This window comes from Nomia melanderi, chromosome 1, assembly GCF_051020985.1.
Source record: "Nomia melanderi isolate GNS246 chromosome 1, iyNomMela1, whole genome shotgun sequence".
NCBI classification, from domain to species: Eukaryota; Metazoa; Arthropoda; class Insecta; order Hymenoptera; family Halictidae; genus Nomia; species Nomia melanderi.
This window is the reverse complement of record NC_134999.1, coordinates 31,852,405-31,874,577: the sequence shown is the minus strand read 5'-3', so window position 1 is coordinate 31,874,577 and position 22,173 is coordinate 31,852,405.

The following is a 22,173-nucleotide window of genomic DNA, read 5'->3' as shown; positions in this document are numbered from 1 at the left end:
TTTGAAATTGGTAATTATCGTATATGACTGTTACCCGTTCTTCGAATAGATTGTTGATACTAACGTAGCTCCAAGCAAAAGTATGAATGAAATTTTGAAACATTCTTAAACGAATAAATACGATAGGGGTTGTTGTTGTCAGAAAATATAACGCTTCAATCATATTATCGCTACAGACATTTACACAAATCCCTTATTACAGCTATCAATTAATAAAACCCGCAATCAGCCGGAATTCACTTACCACCGTGAAGAATTCCACTCTGACCGTTCTTACTAGACTGCGCAGTTTTATGCATCCATGCACTTTAGTTTCACTTGTCCATGCCAGACATAAAATGAACTCAATTAAATTAAATTTTATTCAGTGACAGTCCGCCGTGGGTGCTCTATAAAAATGGATATTAGCGTAAGCATCTTCGACCTAATTATAACGTACTTACGGTGAGCAATAACCGTTATAAAAATCTTCGTTTTACTGCTAGTGGCGAACGGTCCGGCTGCATAAAGATCCGCGGCGATTACCGGGACACGAGTGAACCAGAACATTCGGTGCTTACTTATTATAAGGACTGCCTTACTTTTTAAAAAGTAAAGTACTAATAACAATAGTAATAATAATGATACTCGAATATTAATAATGTATTATAATATTAAATACAATAGCACTCCCCGTAACGCAATTGAAAAATCGTCAAAAAATAAGTATCACAGTGAGACTTTCCATAAGAAACTGATACAAGCAAAGGACCAAACGTACAAAGTAGACCACTATCCAAAAGAGGAATTTCATTTGAAATTTGTAAACGTGGAACTTTGTAACACGAAATATTTTAATCTAGTTACAGAGTGCCATGAGAATTTAGGGAATCTTGTATAACATTATTTATCGTAACATAACAAACGCAGTTGGTATTATGTTAATTACATAGAAATAATTTAGTATTTTAGCTCTTGAGTTAGACTGTTGTTTAGCTACCCACGTGACTAAATATTTTGATACATCAGTTTTCTTCTCGTAATTATTCTCAAGTATATAATTTATCAGTGACCACAGTGGAGGTCAACGTGTTAACCCGGATGACCGACTACCGCGATCTTAACCCTTTACCCTATAATTTCATTCTTCACCCTGATCGATCTCACTACTTTATTATCACTAATTTATTGAACATAACAGAAAATTCCAGTTGGATTCTATGCGAACGTGTGCTCTAAGGTATACTCATTGATACCAGAAGAACACATAATTTGCATTCAAACAAATTGAATAATATTTATGTTAGTCAACACTAAAACTACCGAGTTAAATCGACTTTCTGAAATTTCTATATAGAGACTCCAAGAGTGCATCTATTGAGACTTTACTTGATCTACAATTCAGTTTTCGTACTCCTAAATCGATCTCTTCAATAATTTCTCAGAGAATCATCCATCATCTTAATAATTACAATAAGAAGACACCAGAAATGGGTGATTTTAACCCACCTGTTAGCTTTAGTATTAAACATTTGAAATCTCCACCACGACCTGCATTGTAGGGCAAGGGGTTAAGTTCGAAAACAGAGGTAGCCTCCATAATACGTAACCACCGAACACTCTTTCCGGCCACTCTGTATAACGTCAAGGATAACCGTGCGTTACGGAACATCGCTGGCAGCTGCCGGCTCGGGCATAAAAAGGACGGGATAAATAATCGAATCGGAATCGGGCGTCTCGGGTCGATATACTCCCCGGTCCTCGAGGTATGACAAATGATATAATGAATCGTGCAAATCGATCGGCGCGGAAAGATTACGGATAAATTATGTAAGAATCCCGCGGGAGGAGCGGCAGGCCGTTTGAAAATCGGTCGCGTTACGTGCGTTTAATCGTCCCGGGCGGCGCGCGCGCACGTGAAACTGGTTTACGTGCACCGACGCCGACAGCGCGCGGGTTCGAAAGTGCATCGGAAAGCTCGGCACCGGTAACGCAGCGCAGCTGCGCGCGAGCGGTCCTGCCCGGGCAAAAAGTGATACAAATGATTGTCGATCATTCGGATTTAATTATGATTTATGCGAGCGCGCTCGGCCCGGGCCACGTGGAAGGCGGCGAAAGAGCCCGGTATTAATTCGGTGCGCGTTGCGAAAGTTCGGGTTACAAATGACCGGCCCGCGCTTAGCTTGACACGCGTGTTTCGACACCTTGTTAATAAATCTGCGTTTAATTGGCCCCGGGTTTGTTATTCGCCGATATTTACGCCTAATATATGCCGTCCGAGAATCGGAGGTGAGACCGGGATCGTAGCCCCTGACGCGCTTCTTACGGTCAATGATGGATGCTTCCATAAAATTTGGGTATATCCCGATGGTTCATGAATATGAGGCGTTGATGATTCCGATGGCGGTGCTGGTAATTGGGTTGGACGCGGCGCGCGTGAAATTTGCGTGAAAGTTCATTAAAAGTTGATGTAAAGCTTCGAGCACGGTTTTCGGTGTATTTCGCCGGGGACGTCTTAATAATTAGTGTTAATTGACAGTGCGGTAATTGAGATTACCTTCTACAGATGCTCGTATGAATTGTTGCTCGAATCCTGTGGATCGTTAATTAAGAAATTTATTTATACGCCGTTGTACGTAGAATTATCTTATTATCGGGGTAATCTTTTATCATAACGCCGTAAACGTTCAATGTAATTATGGAAATGTCCGATAAGGGGGATTTATTGTAGTTCGTTGTGATCTTTGGTGAGAGAGGCTCGGAAGTTTTAGAATATGTAGCTTTAGCTTGATAATTGTGTGTAGCAGTGAATGACTTCGCAGCGTTTCCGTTAGTAGAATCTTCATTCATTCCAACCCTATTGATACCTTCCTTTTAGCCTTCCCTGCACCTGACCTACTTTCCATGGAGATAATGGTTGACGCAAGTCAGTATGGTAATTTGAAGAGCCCCATCCTGCGTAACGAACTGCATTTAGACTCTTTCCTGCAGTGCTTCAACCGACACCAGATGCACCTGCGCTGCAACGGAACATGACACGAAAGCGCGACAAGTATTCCGTAACCGAGGGGATGTTCCTTGCGTTACAACCCTTTCAGGAATTTACAGAACCTCGCAGGACTGGAGCCAACATGAAACGGAGGAAAAATGTAACACAACGTATCGATGCTTCTATGGAGAATATATTATCAACATGAATACTTCAGTGAATTATTCTTTGTCCACCAGAGTATTAATATTAATCGATTATTTATTACACAGATAATTCTTTAAGAATACCTTACTTTTACGTATAATGAGATATTGACACGTCGACTATAACAATGGTGTAAGTGGCCATTAATACCATTATAATAAGTAGCTAATAAGAACTTTAATATTATTAATCGTTTGAGTGCCACAGATCTTTGCGAAAATCCGGTCGAAAACTATTCTATTTTAATATTTTATTTTCACATAAGAGAATTCTATATAGAGTGATCGTTCTATTCTTCTATTTCTAGGCAGGAAATAATAAAATGAAGAATAAATAACTAGAAGGAAGACGAATAAATAAATTTCATTTGATTTTACGAACCGACAGACTCGCACTTTTAGGTAGCAAACGGTTAATAATTAATTTGAATACCATTTATTCTTATTATAAAAGAATAACTAATATCAAACTCGACATTCGATTTCATTGCAACGTCTACTTATAACAATTTTTTCTATATTCATTTGTAGTATCACAATTACCAATTAATGGTACCATTTCAGTGATTCCTAATTATTCTTGAATAAATAATTGGAGCATTATATTAAGCTGTAACTGAATAAAATAACTTGAACCTTAAAGCGAAAAGCCAAGAGCACTTCGGATCACAAAGGATTAAAATTCTTCTGACAATCAGGGTATCAACAATCAGGATCGGAGAAATGCCCGATATTTATTCTCAACCGACACGGGATGCACCTGTGCACGCACGGAACTCGACACGGAAGCGCAACTAGCATTCCGTAACCGGAAGGGATGTTCCCCGATGTTCTAACCCCCTGAAACTCATCGGGCCGAGGTTTTCCGTCGCAGGAAACGTTGAAAGTTAAAAGGGGGGCGGCCCCGTCGAAGCGTGACTGCCATGTGGACAAGCTGCACGGCCAGGAAGAGTCAAGTTGTCGGTTTTACCGGTGTCCGAGCGTTTTGATGGTCCCGGGGTAAATTGCTCGAAGCTTTTTGCACCTCGCGGTCGATCGCCTTTGGTATTTACTATCCTCCACGAGATCCGGAAATGGTAGACCGGTTGTGAAAACAATTTCGTGGGGGAAGGGGTGCCGACTACGTTTAATTGCAGTTTGTTCGTAAAAGTCTTCTATTTACCTTGGGATTCCCGATACTCCTTGAAGCGTCTATTGAATTTTATTCATTAAATTACATTTTACGTTACTTTCTGTATTTACCATTAATCTTCCTTTGGGAAAAGTTTTCGTATTAGCGTAGAAGGGGATGGATTATTGTAAATGATTAGTATTTATTTATATTTGGAAAAGCTTCCTTTTTAATGTAGAAAATGAATTATTATAAATAGTTAATGCTCTAAACATTTGTTTGATTTATCGATACAAGTATTGTATAATGCAGCTTCTTAATGTTTTCCATCGTTCAAATATAGAACCTATTAGAATTGAGATATTAAAATAAATATCAATATGAAGTTACGGTAATTAATTATAATATTATGTCTTTGTATAGTTAAAAATCTACTTGGTTCAGATTGCATGCTATTCACCGTAATCATTGCAGATCATATGTAAAAGTATCACACGACAAATGATAATTCCGTTGCTTTTTGCGCGCGTCCACTTCCGGAATCCGCGGTCGCCGCTTTCCAAAGATCGCGAGCCAGTTCGTACGGTGAAGAACGGCATTCTGGTGAAGCTGATTCGACGAAGAAGGAAGCTACCGGACTGACAAGAGGCTACTGACACGGTTCGATGCTTCCTGCGCCACGGCAGACTTCCGCTTTTGATTTCTGTATCAGGGGACAGGTGGCCGCAGGAGACTCCCGCTCGGCCACCGGCTATTTCCGGTTTCCTCGGACTTTCCCTCTAGATTTGCATTCGATGGCGTGTCGGGTTTGTCGCGCATCGCGACGTAACCGGAAATTCGATAATTAAATGCGAACGGCGGACGGATTTTGACACCGTTAAATGTCCCTTTGGGGCTACTCGTGTTAACCCTTCGTGTTTCGATTATTTTCGCTCCTTCCTTCCGGTGCTTTATTTCTATTCTGTTATTCACTTTTGTTTTAACCTTTTGTGAATGAAATTAGTGAATCATGCAGGATATCATTTTTGAGCGAATATGAGATTGGTTTTTTATCGTTTAAGGACAGAACATAATTAGTGGTATTTTATATAAGAAATTGTTATATATAAGGAACACTATAATTGGTACAGTCAAGAATTATTAACTATACTTAATAAGCACGTTTCTACAAACTTTAAGATTGGTCTTTTATTATTTAAAGAGAGAAAATGATAAGTAGTATTTTTATATAAGACGTTTTTATATATAAAGGACGCTATAATCGATACATTCGAGAACCATTAACTATTCTTATTAAGAACGTTTCTAAAAATGTTGAGATTAGTATGCTTTAATAATTAAAGTGGCTCCTAACCTGCGGGATACCAGTTCAAGCGGATATGGACCGGCTTAGCAGGCAATGATCGTGCAATCTTTTGGTTGGTGAACCGTGTTATCAGTTTTCGCTAGATTAACCGTATCGCCCCGGTAAAATAGCAAGGATTATCTTCGACAAAAGCCTTTAAAAGTGCCGTTACGTTTGGATATCTCCTCTCGAAATGAAAATAGAAGCATTTTTCAGAATACGTGGTTCGTGAAACCAGACGATTTTCCGTTATGCAACCTTCGATACTATCTAAAGGATCCAGTTTAAATAGACATCGATTAATTAATGCGTAACTGGTTAAAGGCCTGATCAATATAAATTCCAATCGCTATTACGTTTTACGATAGTTATAATAAGCACACCTAGCATTAAAAGTAAAATTAGAATCGAATGATTATTATGTAAATCCTCAACATACTGATAGCGAAGGAACGTATTTCAAAAAATCGACCAGATAACAGAAATTATTTCCCAATCACAAGAAATAATTTCTATTGCCCAAAACTTAACCTTCTGCACTTCCAATGGCCACTTGATTTAATACACACAAAATTATAAAATTTAATATTTAATATTAAGTTTTGTACAATGCATCGATATGCAACGCAATTGAATAAAGTAAACTTCACTCCTTAATCTATGTATGATTACTCGTTAAATCGCTTTTAAAAGATATCCAATTTCGCATCGCTTTCAAGAAAATGTCCAATGTTTCTAGTGAAATACTTTTCGAACGTAAAATATTAATTAAATATAAACACATAAATATAAAATACAGCGATACCAAGTCCCGAAATCGAACACCCAAACTTCTGAGCACCACTACACCCTCAGCAGCCGGGCAAACCGACAACGTTCCACGAAACTCAACGAAATGAAATTATACCAAGACCGTCCGCGGCGTTCATTAAAACATCGACAGTCATTTCGTAACCGCAGGTCCTCGCAGCCGAACCAGCCCCGGCGCGAATCACAATTTACCAGGATGATTTCACTCATCTGTCGAGAATCCCGGACGAAAAAAAGGCCGTTCGCGTTACAAGCGTGTCCTTATTAAAAAAGGGACCCGTGCGGCGCGCGAGCGCTCGCGCGCTTGTTAGCGGCACCGAAAATGAGAACGGTGCCCGCCGGTTAATCCGCGGAATTATTATCATTATCGTTAATCAGCCGAGGCGGCGCGTTCGATTGGTACGTTCACACGATCCGCCGATAATTTTGTATCGGTCATTAGGTTTATTGGGCCGGGGGCCTCGAGTTATCGATGATTTACAGTGGATAGGATCAAAGTGCGGTAATTATTCGCGGCGAAGAAAATAATCGGTTCCTTGATTGCTCAATCGCTGGCCGCCCCGCCGACTATCGAACGAGTTAATCGTTGCTCGTCGAACGATCAAAAAATTAAAAAAAAAAAAAAAGAATTATATACGTATATATATATATATATATATATATATATATATATATATATGTGTGTATATATATATATATACATATGTTGTCTCGCTGTCGCGTTCCGACTTTTAATTTGCATATTAGCGACCGTGCGCACACCTGATAATTAGTTCCCATCGATGGGGTCATTAATATTCCCACGACGGTGCACGCCTAAATGCAATTTTACCTGACGTCGCCCCCGGACCAGCCGATCGCGATCGCGATCGATCGATCGACCGATCGATCGTGCCCTGACACGAGCCGCCTTTAATCGGGACCGTGCCCACGACGGGACACGTCGCGCCGCGACATTCGAATAATTCGGGGACCGCGGACGACGAAATTCGCCGGGCCTCGGTTTGTTCCGCTGCCTCGGATAAGAAGTCCGATCGCTCGGCTAGCTGTCAGGAGTACAGCTGGAGGACGGGATCCGATCTGAAAGGGGCTCCAGGTTTTGTTTCGCCCGTTGGTTGCTCGTTTTTTTGGACAACCGATGGACGGAATAGGAGCTCCATATACGTGACGGTAAATTAATAAGGAAAGTATATCTGTTTGATCCTTCGCTGCTTTGCGTGGTTTGTTTAACGCGTTGAATGCCGCACGATTTCACAGAGCAAAATGCAGAAAATGGAAGATAATATTAAAACATTTGATTGAATTGCATTATCGTTGCACTTTCATCTAGCTGGATGTTATTAAGGTAGATAGCATTATTTATAATATAGAAATGTTTTCAAATAATCATCGTTTAACACTCTGACTGGTAAACACTCATCAAAACTCCCATGTACTCGAAACAGTTTTCTTCATTAATCAGGAACTGAGAAGTCAGGATTCTTAATAATTGCTCCACTATCTTTCTTATACTTCATATATCCAAGAAAATTTAATTTGTTCGATATGTCAGCAAGGAAATTAATGTCCTGTGAAAAATAGTGTCACAATCGGGTGACGTGGCAGTCAAAGTGTTAATTTAGTGAATTATAGTAATTCGATTCGGTTGGGGGTCACCGGTGACCCTGGAATTCAACGTGTTAAATTATGACGAGAAGACAATGCTGTGAAAAAAAAGGATTTTAGATTCATTGAAAAATTATTTTATTCTCTGCTCTGCAATCTTCCAATATTGAGAAAATTGAAGGAATAAGTATTTGAAACACTTATTAACACAATTCCATTGAAATTTGATTATTTTTGTTGAAGGATACAGCTTTCACTAGGTATTACAGAAGATATATATTTACACGATACAGTACTAAAAAAAAACCAAAATGAAGCTTAAGGTAGAAGAAAAAAGTTCCAGAATATTGATTGAAAATTAGCGTGTCGTGCGTTTTCTCGTTTAATACAATGAAAGCACATTCTCCTCAGAAGTTAAACCGGCGGCTTCAATTATCCGGGGCCGATGTCGCGAAAAGAGAAGAAAAACGCCCACAAACGAATCGCCGGGGTACCGAGTAATCCCCAGGTCCCGCGACGCGGCGGAAACGAGTTTCGCGAAATGCTTTATCCGTTATTTATTATGGCTTCCACGGAATTACATTCTTTCGTCGCGTCTTAAATAAGCCCCGGAGCACCGGACGATAGTAGCACCTAACAACTTAAGACGAGGGACAGGAGACGCTCCACCGCCTGCCTCGGAAGGGTGCAGCGCTCGTTAATTCGAGCCGTTAATGATAATTGTATAGAAATATGAAATATGTATACCTGCGCGCCGACGGTCATTTATTTCAATACCGGTTCCGATAATACGCCGCGAATTATTATTTCGTGCTGCGCGCGGACGGAGAATGATCGCGCAACGCCGTTCAGAGTTCAATAAGAACGATCTCCCTCCTGTGGTCGATCGATCAAGAATAAATGCACGTCCTTGTTAGCACCTTGATTTCATTTGCTGTATTTCTACCACTGTAGAATTTGTTGCTTTCAACACATTGTACGCCGGCTAAATTTCAGCTACTAACGAGCGTCGGTAATTATATCGATAGATTTTTGAACGTCAATCAAACCGAAATTTCTAACTTACGAAATGAATAAGGAATTTGTAATTTTACTTTGGATTTGAAGGACTAAAAATCCCGCATTATCGCGGGGCCGGCGCGCAATGTGTTAATAATTTACGAAAAGAGAAGAATTTGTTGAAATCTGTAATAAAAAATTAATTATAGTTATTCTTATTTAAAACGTGTCTCTATTATTATATCTGTTAAAAGATAGGGAGGCGCAGTGTGATAAAGTTTGGAACCTCTAAAGATTAAAGATTGATAATAGACAAGCGATACGTCATTCAAACGAAAAATAAATAATTACAATTTAGATTCGTCGAATTCGATTGAAAGTTTCAAGAGTAACTCAATGTTACAGGTAAAGGGGTTAATTATGAAACGTTTCTATACCGATTTAGAAAGTCCAGTATCAGTTAATGAAACTCCTATCTACAAATTTTCAAGCAACATGTAATTCACTTATTCCAACAATACATTTAATTTATTCTGATACTCGATGCAATTTAGTACGTCTGGCACTCTGTTTTACTTACCAAACCCCATTGTACTTTCCATAACGCCCCTATAATATCAGTTTAACACCGTGCAAGGGTTAATTGCCCCCGCATAAAATCATAAAGTCCATAAAATCACCCCGCGAACAGGTTAATTTAATATCCCCCATGAAAAGCTAAATGGGAAGCGATATTAAGGGAGGAATGAACGAACGACGTATTAATGCTACTTCGATTAACTATGTAACTAGGCGCAATTATCCCGTCGCGAACGATCGGACGTTACCTAGAAAAATCGACGATGAAAGGAGCTGGACTACCAACCACGCGCATCCACCCCATGGAATTGCTGACCGCCGATTCTAAACGGTGATTCATGGTGATTGCCCGCAGCGTAGAAAAGAGCCGGAAAGAAAAAGGGCGAATAAACTTGGAAAGACCTATACCCACGCGACCGTCTAAACCGAGTTCCTTCTTCAACGCGGCCGCCGTATAAATATTCCCCCACCGGCATTCCATGGAACGCGGAGGCCCCGAGCGTCTTATAACCACCGCGGGATTTTAATTACCTTCGAGGTGGTTATCAAGCGGAACCATACTTTCGGCCCTATTTATGAACACTTCTCGCCGACACGGTCCCGTTCGATAATTTATCCCCGTCCATGCCGCCCGTTAATATTTGTCGCCATTTTCGTTCACGCGTCACTTGGCACGCCGATGTTAACGCTGCCAGGTTAACCGCCAGTCCGCGTCGTGTTTTACTGAAGTGATAATTTGATTGCGGGCTCCGCGCGGTCGCGAGCCGTGTGAAATTCGACGTTCCTACGCGGACGTTTGTGAGTCTATATTTTTGGAAATCGGGAATGAGAATAGCAAGTGGGTTTGTTAGAGTTTTTCGGTTCTGGTGGGGTTGTCGTGTAGAGGTATGGGAGTATTTAATTTTGGAAAGGGGAAAAGAAGTTTGATCAGATTTTGGTTGTATTTGAAATTGAAAATTGTAGACGTTTCGTTGTGTTGTAGCTCCTGTAAATTAATGAATATTTATAGACATTTGTAAAATATTAATACATTAGAATATTGAAATATTAAAACATTAAAATATTGAAATATTGAAATATTGAAATATTGAAACATTGAAATATTGAAACATTAAAATATTAAAACATGAAAATATTATGGTATTAATTGCTATTACAATATCCATAAACATTTATAAAACATTAAAATATTAAAACTTTAATCCCTATTAAAATATTTCCAAATAATTGTCAAGTCTTAGAAGTATCTATAACCTCCATATTTCTAATCAACCGAAATTTTTCAAAATCAATAACATCTACCCTATTCCCATCTCAATCGAATCCCCAATAAAAGGCAAATTTCAAAACACCCATTCCCGAACACAATCTACACAACGCTACTGTCGAAACGTAGCCACCGCGACAATGAAACCCGAAATACGTTGAAGGCGCGGAGGTCTGTCGCAGAAAACGGTCGCAGTAAAATGTAGCTGAAATCGAATCTTTCTAACGGATTACCGGCGCGATCCATAAAATTCGAATTTAACGCGGCAAGAACAGCCAGCCGTAGCCCACGCGTTTCCACAGTGAAACATGAGTATCCTGGCGGTAGCGGCAATCGGCCGCATTAGTGCCGACACTAGATCCGAGTATGCGAATTTTTCAGCTTCCCTGTCCCCGATGTAAAAGATACTCACACCGTCGCAGCCGTATTTACGGTACTTCGAATGCGAATTCCAATCCTAATGTCCAGAAAGTCGTCTCGCGTGCGCGCGCGCGACCGTCGGCAGGCACTCGCGCGTCAACCTGGCAACTCGCCCGCCGGTGATTTCCACTCGGGATTTTCTACGCTGGGAAACGTGTCCGTGCGAACGGCTGATTGTAACGTTAACTCGCCTCGTGGGATACACCTTTTCCTACGCAGAAGGAAGTTACTTGGAACAGCGACTCCACGAAACGCGCTTATGGTCGGGGGAAACGAGGTTCGCGGGGAATCGATGAGTAATGTCCTTTTCCACGCGCATTTCTTTCCTCGAGGCTTGTTAACCCCTCGCACTCGGGAAACATTGTAACATTTTCCTCTACCAGCATGGTAATTAACCGGAATTTATGGGAAAGCTTCAGGATTGCTTGTTTTCCGCGGATAAGGAACGTTAGGTTTTATGGTTTACATATAATTTCATTAATGTACGGTTAGAAAATCTTACTGGGTATAGGGATAGTGACGTTTATTTAGCTAATTATCCACGTGATGTCTGGGTTGTTCATCATCACTGTCGCGGGAGGAATTTTTAACTTCCTTTCTTAGCAAATATTAACGTAATCGATGTGCCATGACAGTTTCTTATTTCCTTGGAAACGTAGTGTATATTCGAAATATTTCATATTCTAAGAGACTAATCGTATATCTTTCCATTCTGCTGATAATTATATCTATACTCTCACTAAGATCATATGCATCTCGAAAACATAGAATATTTACCCTTTGCACTCCAGAAGTATTGCAATAAATACTCAACATATAACGTGATACAGACGATATTTTCTGAAACTAAGTTGACCAGAAATCGCACACAAATCAAGGAACAAAACTATGTTATTCCAATATTTCACATATCGATGCGTTACAGAAAGTTTAACAGTAAATATCATACTCTGCAATGTTCCTGTATCGAATCAATTGGCGACTCGAACGCCTCTGTAGCGCAAAGGGTCAACTAAACGTTTCAAACATAGTTCAAGTAAAAAACAGCTAAACAGACCAACACCGCGACCAAATCAATTAAGTCAATTAAAATACCCGATATAGCACGAGCGACGCGTGAAACGTCGCACACCCCAGTACACGCTCCCCGCCATCGCTCCGGCATTTTAATCACGTCGGCAACTTTCATCGGCTTTCGGTAGAAAAAGCCGGGCACTAAATCGCGCCTCCGTACTCCGCAACAAGGCGAGCCTAGTTCCGAACTTCCACCGGTTCTCACGAGCAACCGCTCCGTTGCGGGATTTTTAATTAATCGTCGTGGAGAACAGCGCGTGAATTACGGCAAGCGGCGTCGCTGGTTTGGGAAAAAGACACGCGAACGGCCGAGAGAGAAATATAGAAGGAGAGAAAGGGAGGGGAAAAAAGGAGAAAAGAAAGCGGAATTACCGCGTGCCGTACGAAAATGATTAATTGCGCGTGGAGAACGAGCAAGAGAGAGAAAGAGAGACAGAGTGAGAAAGAGAGACAGAGAGAGAGAGAGAGAGGCGCGACCTTGCTTGCTCGACGCGGCGGCAGCACACAGCAGCGCGATACTTATCGGCATGATTTACATCGCAGTTAAAACCGTTGACACGCCGCGACTTTCCCGTCTACGCCGCGGAATTACCGCGCTTATCCCGCACAATTAGACGCGAGCCCGACGTTGACGCTCGCCTATGCCCGCCGAGCGATCACAGCTCAATCAAAGGCGCTCGGGGATTTTTCGTAACTCCCCGAGTACCGTTGGCATTGCCGGCTGTGAGTAAATATTAGCTGCACGTCGGGATTTTTCGAGGACTGAGAATTAATGTCGTGATGCAAGTCGAACGAGGACTTTCTGGGGACTTCGTGGATACTGCGAATTGAAGTATGACGCGGTTCCTTGGGAAAATTTGGTTCATTTAACAGTAATCGGTGTTCTTTCTAGCGTGACCAGTCGGTTAACTGGCTGCGAAATAGTAAACAAGTTACATGATAAATTCTTTTTGGAGGGAGTGGAGAGAAGGGAAGTCAAATTGGGGAACTCATCAACACGTTGAATACCGCAGGATTTCACGTAGCTATATGCGCAAAATGAGGAAAGTATAACATCAAAATATTTCGTTTTATTATTATTGCGTGTTTGTCTTGCCGAATATCACCGTATTAGGTAGCATTATTTATAATATAAGAATGTTTGCGAATAATCACCGTTTACTTGTCTGAATTATAATAATTCGTTAATCGGTGTTAATCGGACGATATAGAAATTGATTTAATGTTATTGCTCAATGTTGCAAACTCGAAAACCGGTTATTTGATCAGATATTTATTAATGATGATCGAATTTCTGGTTGTTATTAATTCTTCGTATGTTATTCAAGATTCTAATGATTCTGGCGAAGTTAACTAGAATATTCTCCTCGATACTAACTATTTTTTAATATATTTAGAATGTCCAAGAGCTTCGAAACGTTATTCAAATGCATTAAATACACATTAAGCAAAGTGAAATCTCGAGACAGAAATATCAGTATTCAACCTTAATATAAATCTAACTACCTTTACCCCTAGCAATCAAGTCTCTTCGCGAGACAGATCAACGGACACTTACAAAGTCAAAATCTTCCAAGAAAATGTTCCCCATTGAAATCCGAAAGTATCCATCAAGGTATTCAATTTCGAAGTTTCGCGGGTAATCCTATAGAATTGTGTGCTTGATGATGCACTAGAAAGTGGATACGAGAGTCGTTAATGTTTTCTTTGGCCTAGCTTCGTCTCTACTAATTGCGAGGCAGCAAAGAGACACGTTGCCCCCGGGATAGTCTCACGAAACTGTTTGTAACAGTGTGTAGAAGAGATCCTGGCCCGGGGGCGAGACTGACGCCTCGGGGCGGGCAATTAAACGTGATTATCCTTCATTAAGGACGAATTCGAAGGCCAGGGCACCAGGGGAACCTGGTTGCGTAATTGTGGGAATGAATCGGCCGGTTTCTTCTCGTGTCCTTTTCCGTCTCGATCCCGGCGTCCTTGTCGACCGATAGTAGCTCACGATTCTCGCGTGCACCCACGCTGAAAATCACCGCGGAAAGCCCGCGGGGCGCGGCGTTCGTGAACGGGATGGTTGTTCCGTGCTGGAAAAATCCGTCTTCGTGTTCCCGCCGGTTCCGATGATCGAAAGTGTGGAAGATTGAGGGATCCTTTCACGTTACCGGATGCTAATGAATGTTCAGCATGGGAACCCGCCGAGAAAGGATTTGATCCTCTCCGGAGGCTAAAGTGATTCTTTTACAATTCTTTGGGATCTCTTTCCAATCAGTTTACATAATATGTTACAGTAAAATTTCTGAGGCTCAATTTATTGATACTCTGACTGGTTTTACACTGTAACCTAGCTCGTATAGTATGCGATTCAAAAGGATCCTATATTACCTTGAGTTTCAAAAATTGAAGTAACTAATGCAAGAGCAAACACGAGTTAACTGAACGGCCAGGTGTTAAGTGTTGAATCATATGTGACACCAATGTGTTGCTACTGGTCCTGAAAGTGTTAAGAGTTAGAAATATTAAGCGTTTATTTTATCGATTTCCTTCCTGTTCAGTATTAGATTTCATTGAAACACCTTTTGATCTTCATGTATAAAGTTCTCATATTTATTATCATACAACACACTGCAAACAACATAGACAATTTCTCCGAAGCAATACTTCTTTATTGAATAAGCGAAATCCCATTGGCCACGCAGATTATCTGGAAATAAGGCGAAGTTGGTTTGTCCTGTACACTTCCCTCAATCGCTAAACTAATGTTATGACTAGTTAAGGGAACTTTCGCTATCTGAAGGAACACATAAGCGTAAAAAAGGAATGCGTTATCGGGCAGTTTTATGGAAAAAAGATTACAAGGCACACAGTGTGTTCCCAATTATTGCACAAATAGGAAACTCAGCTAATTTATATTCAAAACAGCGTCTCAAGGAAAAACGAACCCTAAAGATACTCTTTCAGATAATGTTTCTTATCGCAGTACCATTTCTATTTTATTATTCTCTGTTCATAATACCCAATCAAAATCAAAGGACCAACTTCCAATCGTACAATCGTACGAGCACGATCGTACATTAAAGCCATTGCCCGCATGATCACGAATTCCTCTGGTATAATCTCCGATCCTTATCGAACGCGTCCGTGTCTGAGGTCCTTGCTCGAGCCGTATTTACCCCCTCGATTTCTTTTCCCCCCCTCCCTTTCCGCAAGGATAAGCGCTACCAATATTTCGTTCCCTTCCCCCGACGACCGGCTTGCACTTTTATCTGCCGTTATCCGGTGTATCATTATCACGACAGGTTGTTTGTCTTGCGAGGCGAAGGGGAAGTGTTCCTACCAAATGTATGCCGCCAGTCAACACTCGGTGCGCGTGGTTGTTTGACTGTTTGACTTTCCCAGAGCAGAGAGGAGCGGTCCCCGGGCGTGTATATCTACCTGCCCGCTCAGGTTCTAAGTTTCCTCAAATGTTGTCTCAGGAGGGGTTAGATACCACACGTCGCGCAGTTCAACCCTAGATAACGGCGTTCTTCTTCGAGATTAAGTTTCGTGTCCATCAAGGGGCCCGGGCCGCGTTGATGGAGCCATTTAAAAAATTCCTCCGAATTCTACGGCCTCTCGAACGACCATTTTCTCCCTTATTTATCTATACGCTTCCTTTTAACTTCTGTCCTCCTTCACGCTCGCCTCGGAACGTCGTGGAATATTAGCTTCAAAGATGAAACGTGGTCTTCTTTATAAAAGTTGAACGTCTGTTTATTCGGATTAAAGTTCATCGAATCTTTTATATGTTTGAGAACGTTGGGGATTGTTTGAGATAATTATGATGAATACCTTAGTAATTGTAATATTGGATTTATAATTGAATTCTTATTCGAGTTTTAACGATTTATATTTATATGAAGTGTAGATATTTCAAGTATTAACTGTTTGCCATTTAATATCGTGTCAAACTCGTGATGAAGATTTCAAACAGAATTTAATAAACATAAATATTATTCAATTTGTTTGAATGTATATTACGTATTATTCCTCTGTTATCAATGATTATCCCTTAGAGCACACGTGAGCATAGAATAAGACTGGAATTTTCTCCTATTTCCAATAAATTATTAATAACAAAGTAGTTGGATCGATCACAGTTCAGAAAATCATAGGACAAGGGGTCAATAAGTTCTATCAAAAGTTAAAATATAAAATATTCCCACTATTTACACGTATCACATGTACTAAATACCTTCAATGTGAATATACGTCAATCTCTCGCGATTCCTCGTAGGTTTTAATTACACAAAAGAACGAAGTCAGAAATACCAGCGCACCGATGGCATTTACCTTGCCCAACACTGAATCGTTCATGCCCCATCGCAAGAATTAGCCGCGTCGCCTGTAATCTTAGACAATGTTTCCTAAATAATTGCAGCATCTCGAACGTTTCCGTTCGCCGAGCGAGCAAAGTGTCGCCTGATCGTGACGTTTCGCAACCGTGAGCCGCGTCGAATTCCGCAAAAAGGGGAAAAAAAGGAAGGAAACGGGGAAGGAGGTGCGATCGATGAGAAACGGAATCGCGCGTCGAGTAGGAACACGTGTTCCCCGCCGCGTGGTTCTCGTGACGGAACGTACGTGTCCGCGCACACGTATCGCGAATCGACGGACGTATCTTCGGTGACGTTCTCATCTCACCTTCGGCCCAATCGCGTGATGGCGCGCGGCGAGGCATGTTTCATACGTTTATCAGCGGCCCGAGCTCACGCGTCGCACCGTGCCGCGCCGCGTCGCGTCGCGTCGAGGCGAGGCGAGCCGATCCCTCGTAAAAATTCGCATAACGTTAACGGCCACCTCTATATCGGACACGTGCTGGAAAAAACGGAACGCGACGCGACGCGAGAAATATTTTACCGTCGAACTCGGGACACGTGACGCGGTAGACCCTCCTCTATTGGCTGCTACGGAATCTTCGTTGTGAACATGATTTCTCTTCAATTTTCAGTCGTTTCTTTTATTTTATTTGTTGTATTTTATTGTAGTAGTTGTATTTTATTACTGTGATGGTACGTACAACGGATCGTCGTTACGTAAATCGAATTTTATTTTAGTAAATTTCTGTTTTGTACTGGAACTGCGGAAATAGGGTGATCTGAGGAATATGTATAAGGTGACCGTGTATGAAGGTATTAACCCTTTGTATTCGGAAGAGTTTTTCGTCAGATATGTTCATCCCTTTTTAATGAAACATCGACGGTATTTTTCACAACCAACGCAAATTATTATTTAAGGAAAAAATTCGAATTATATTAAATAATAATATTATATATATAATATTATATATTAATTTAAATAAGAAATCAATATATATAATATACGAATAAAGGAATAGAATTATTCTATTTCAACATTTCCTTTACAATTACATTATACGAACTGTGCTATCGAATATCGAACATTACAATCCACGTCAAACCGAAATGGTAACTGTCGCCTCTCTATAGCAAATTGTTAATAATGAATTGAATAACGAAGAAGCTAGAAATTAAAGGAAAGCGTTCGCGTTCGAGAAAAAAAAATCGGTCGAACGGTAACCTCCTCGTTCCCGGCATTTTTATCATTTTTCCTGTTTCCCGGTTGAGGCGTACGGCAGCGTTAGCTATCCACTCGTCAGGCCACGCGGCGCGTCAAGGCTCGTCATACGAGTTTTCTAATGCATCTGCTTCTAAGTAAACGGCCTAGCAAAAAGGGAAAAAAGGGTGGCGGCTCCCGGGCGAGGGGAGATGCGCGGGGGGGAAGGAAAAGAGAAAAAGAGGCATGTCCCCGGGCTCCGTGTCCTCTTGGAAAACGTGTCCGGGCGCACGCGCGGCAGCCGCGGCTATTTCCACGATTCGTTAAGTCGCCTCGCGACAGTCACACGCACGGCACGTAGAACAAACACGCGGCCCCGCCGGAGGACCTGATCAAATACCGGCGCGTATCTGTTAAAATAAGGTCAGACGGCTGCACCTTATTAAATGCGAGCTTGTTTCCCGGTATTCCGAATCCATTACGAGAGATGGAAATGAGACCCGTGTATGTATTCTTCTTTCGCGGCTAGCACGCCTTCTATTCAAGCATTTTCCGGGCTAGTAGCGACGGCTTCGAGTCGGGACAACTTGTTCGATGGGAATATAAGTTATTCAGAGTATAACATGTATTTTAGAATAGTCGCAGCCTGAATGATTGTAATTCTTAGGATTAAACGATCGAGTTAAATTGACTTTTTGAAAATCTGTGGAAATCTCATGACGGCATCTATTGAGACTTCTGGTGATTTTCAATTCAGCTTGCTCATTGATACAGCAATTTAATAATTTTTAACAGAGGAATGTCTGTTCCCTTTTTAATTGCGGAAAGAAGAGATTAGGAATGGGACAGTTTGATCTGTCTAGTGGTTAGTGTTAAGGTGTAGTTGATAGGAAGAGTTTTTGTATTGCTAGGTAATTGAATATTAAAATGAAACTTTTTTAATATTATGAAACTTTTTTAGTATTATGTAGTTAGTAGATTAGCCAGTTTACAGTGTTGTGTTTTTCGTATTATTTTATAATTGTTTAGAGTATTTACTGAATTTTAACAATATGAGAAGTTGTGGTTGTTAGTTACAGGTGGTGCTATTCTATTTTTATATTTTATACGGATTTCTTGCAGTGATGTTTTATAAATCTTCAGAACAGCGTGCGAGTAACAGATTCAAATTAAATCACAAGTGCATGAGGTGTTACATATCATAGTTAATGGTGCATCGGACAGCGTCTTCCCGTCACCGAGACATTTTTGAAAGTCAGATAAGCGCAAGTAAACTTCCTCCTTCCCGGCCATTCGCGATTGTCGATTTGAATAAATTTCCAAGTCGAACATCGCACGGAAATGTCGTCCAGTATTCAACGAGGCGCGACCACCGTGAGGACGAACGCGCGCCGCAGTGTCCAATGAATCAACCTTCGATCAGACCAAATTTATTTTCCTCATAATCTGTATCTAATCTTATCAATCCAAATAATGATCCTAAGAAGAAGTGGTTCCGCCGATACGCGTACTCCTTGGTCGAGTGATATCGTCCGAGTCTATCGATCTCTGATACAAAAAGGTGTGCCGCTCCTCGAAATCTCGAAAATTCTATATTGTCTGAAAACGAAGAATGCCAATGCATACGAAGAGGCGCAAGAACTGCCAATTTATATGAATTTACAATAAACGTGACATATTTTTATATTTAGCTGTGTACTGGGATATGTCCCTCCACTATTCAGTCTCATTTTAATTTAAATTATATAATTATTCTTATACTATAATCATTCTCTTTACAAAGTGATCCCCTTAATTAATCACAGTAACATTCATACTGGACATTACTATAAGAATCTCAAGAAATAACTGAAAACCAGAAAATGCCTTTCAATGAATAAAGCGCGTAATTCTAATTCTCCTTAATTAATCCACGAAAATTTATATTTCCGCAACCATCAAGTATCGTCTATCCACAGAAATGATCGAATACTAAATAAATACCAATAAACATCCATGAAATACAATCCAAGGGTAAAAGTTTCGCAAAATGAACCGCGAAACGCTTTCGGCGAGCATATTCCGAGGTTCCATTTATAATTTGACCACCCAGTCGCGTGAGAAATGTCCGATCGTGGAAATTCGAGGAGCCGAAATGGGTGCTCGCGTAATTGACTACGGGTTTACGAGGGGCCGCGATTCAACCGCGGGTCATTCCGGGCTACGTAACGCGGCTGAAGTTCAGATAAAAGTCGGTCTCGGTGCGTTCGTCCCCTTTCCTTGCCCATTTTTGCACACGTCGCCGTCGCCAGACGAGCGTTGCCATTACGTCGGCCTGAGATAAGCTAATCGACGCTGTAAAAACCGCAGTTCACGGGTGACACTGTCGTTCCGCTCGACGATATTCGCGCTGTATCGCCGCCGCGCGGAATGACGATAACACGATATGGCCCGGAAACCTCCTCCGATACACCTGTTTGCGGAGACCGCCGATACCGCGGCCGGTCGCGACGAGTCCACGAGAAAAAGGCTCTCCTAGCGGCCGCGTATCCGTCGCAGCGGTTCATTCTGATTATTCATTATGCGGATAATCCGACGTTTACGCTGCAAATTTATACGTCGTTTCATTGGTATCCCCTGTTACAGGGAGGACGTTTTCTTATATCCGCTAACTGCTCGTGAACGTTCCGGAGGAAGATAAAGTGCAGGGAATATTTTATTCTGAGCTTTCCTTTATGATTTTCTGTCGTGCGAGCGGTGTCTGTGTGGATGGAATCTGTGGTGTTTATGTATATGCGAAAATCAATAGTAAATGGAAATAGTAATTGAATAATTTATTGTAACTTTCCGAATAATAAATTGTGGGATGTCGGTATAATGGATTGTATTTCTTAAATTGCTTCATTATTGTATTGTTTCTGAACCCTTCGGCTACGTCAGAATTTTGCGTCAAGTATTTCTAAGAAAATTTCTAAAATAATATTATAATTTATATAATATATCGTAACGCAAGATGCAATTGTTGAATTAAAATTCACTTGCGTCAGATCTAAGCGAGCTTCGATTATTGCTAATAACATTATACGACCGTTTATAGCCAACAGTTCACCGAAACCAATTCTTTCAAGCGCCTATAAGCGTCAACAGTAGTTAAGGGGTTGAACATAGACGTATAATCAAAGTACGGATCTGAAACAGTATTCATCGTAGGTTCCTAAATAATTGAATAATAATTCTCACGTGGAACGAACGTTACAGCTGGACAAACGGCCAGGGACAGCCAATTAATTCAACTCGGATTGCGATTCCCGGAACGCAGTGTAGATCTACAAATCCCGGACAAACATTCTATCATCATCTGCACGGACCACCAACCGCGGATCCCCAATTTCGTGGAATGATTGCTTCCCAGGGCGGCGGCTACGATCCGCGATCGTTAGATCGCGCAGCGTTGCAAAAAAATGGGGATCCGCCGGCAAAAAATCAATATTTCGGTGTACACGGTGAATTGAGATACAAGGCAGTTGACGGCGATTAGAGCAATCGGTGTGGCCCGATTCCGGGGTGTGGATAATCTGTAATTGTACGGAATCGTGAGGTCGGACTGGCCGGGCGCATCACGAAGAGTCCGTTTGCGCGGATGCTACCTGAGGTTCGGGCCAGGTTTATTTTACTACGGATGCTGGACCGGGGAATGTCGATTTTATCAGAGCAGTGTCGGTAAAGATAAGAACAGAGGATGTAATATCGAATAAATAAATAGAAAAGAATATCCTGACAACATGCTATAGATTATATTAAAACGTGGAATTGAACGTTGATCTGCCTATCGAACAGGAACTGAATAATTTTCTGTCGGCACTGCAGCAGTTTATCAAGAAATGGAATTGACGATTCAGTTATAGCTTTACGAGCATTAACACGTTGCCACAGTGGTGATAACAGAAACTTCTAAATTGCTCGGGAACAATTACAGTAAGAAAATTGATGGAAATGGAGATATTTAGTACAAGTAGCTAGATAGCGTAATATAATTATTATACCAAATCATTAATAATTTCTAATACCGCTTCTGTTATAAAAGAATCAGTATTATACGAAACGCTCGAAATTCTCGTGAGAGCAAACGTGTTAAATAATCAGTATTTAAAATAACAAATGTTCAATATTCGAGGTTAAATATCAATAGAACAATCACTTTCAAAACACTCTTCCCTGTAATATATTCATAACACCAAAATTCTTATTTCAAGATGCTTGATAAAG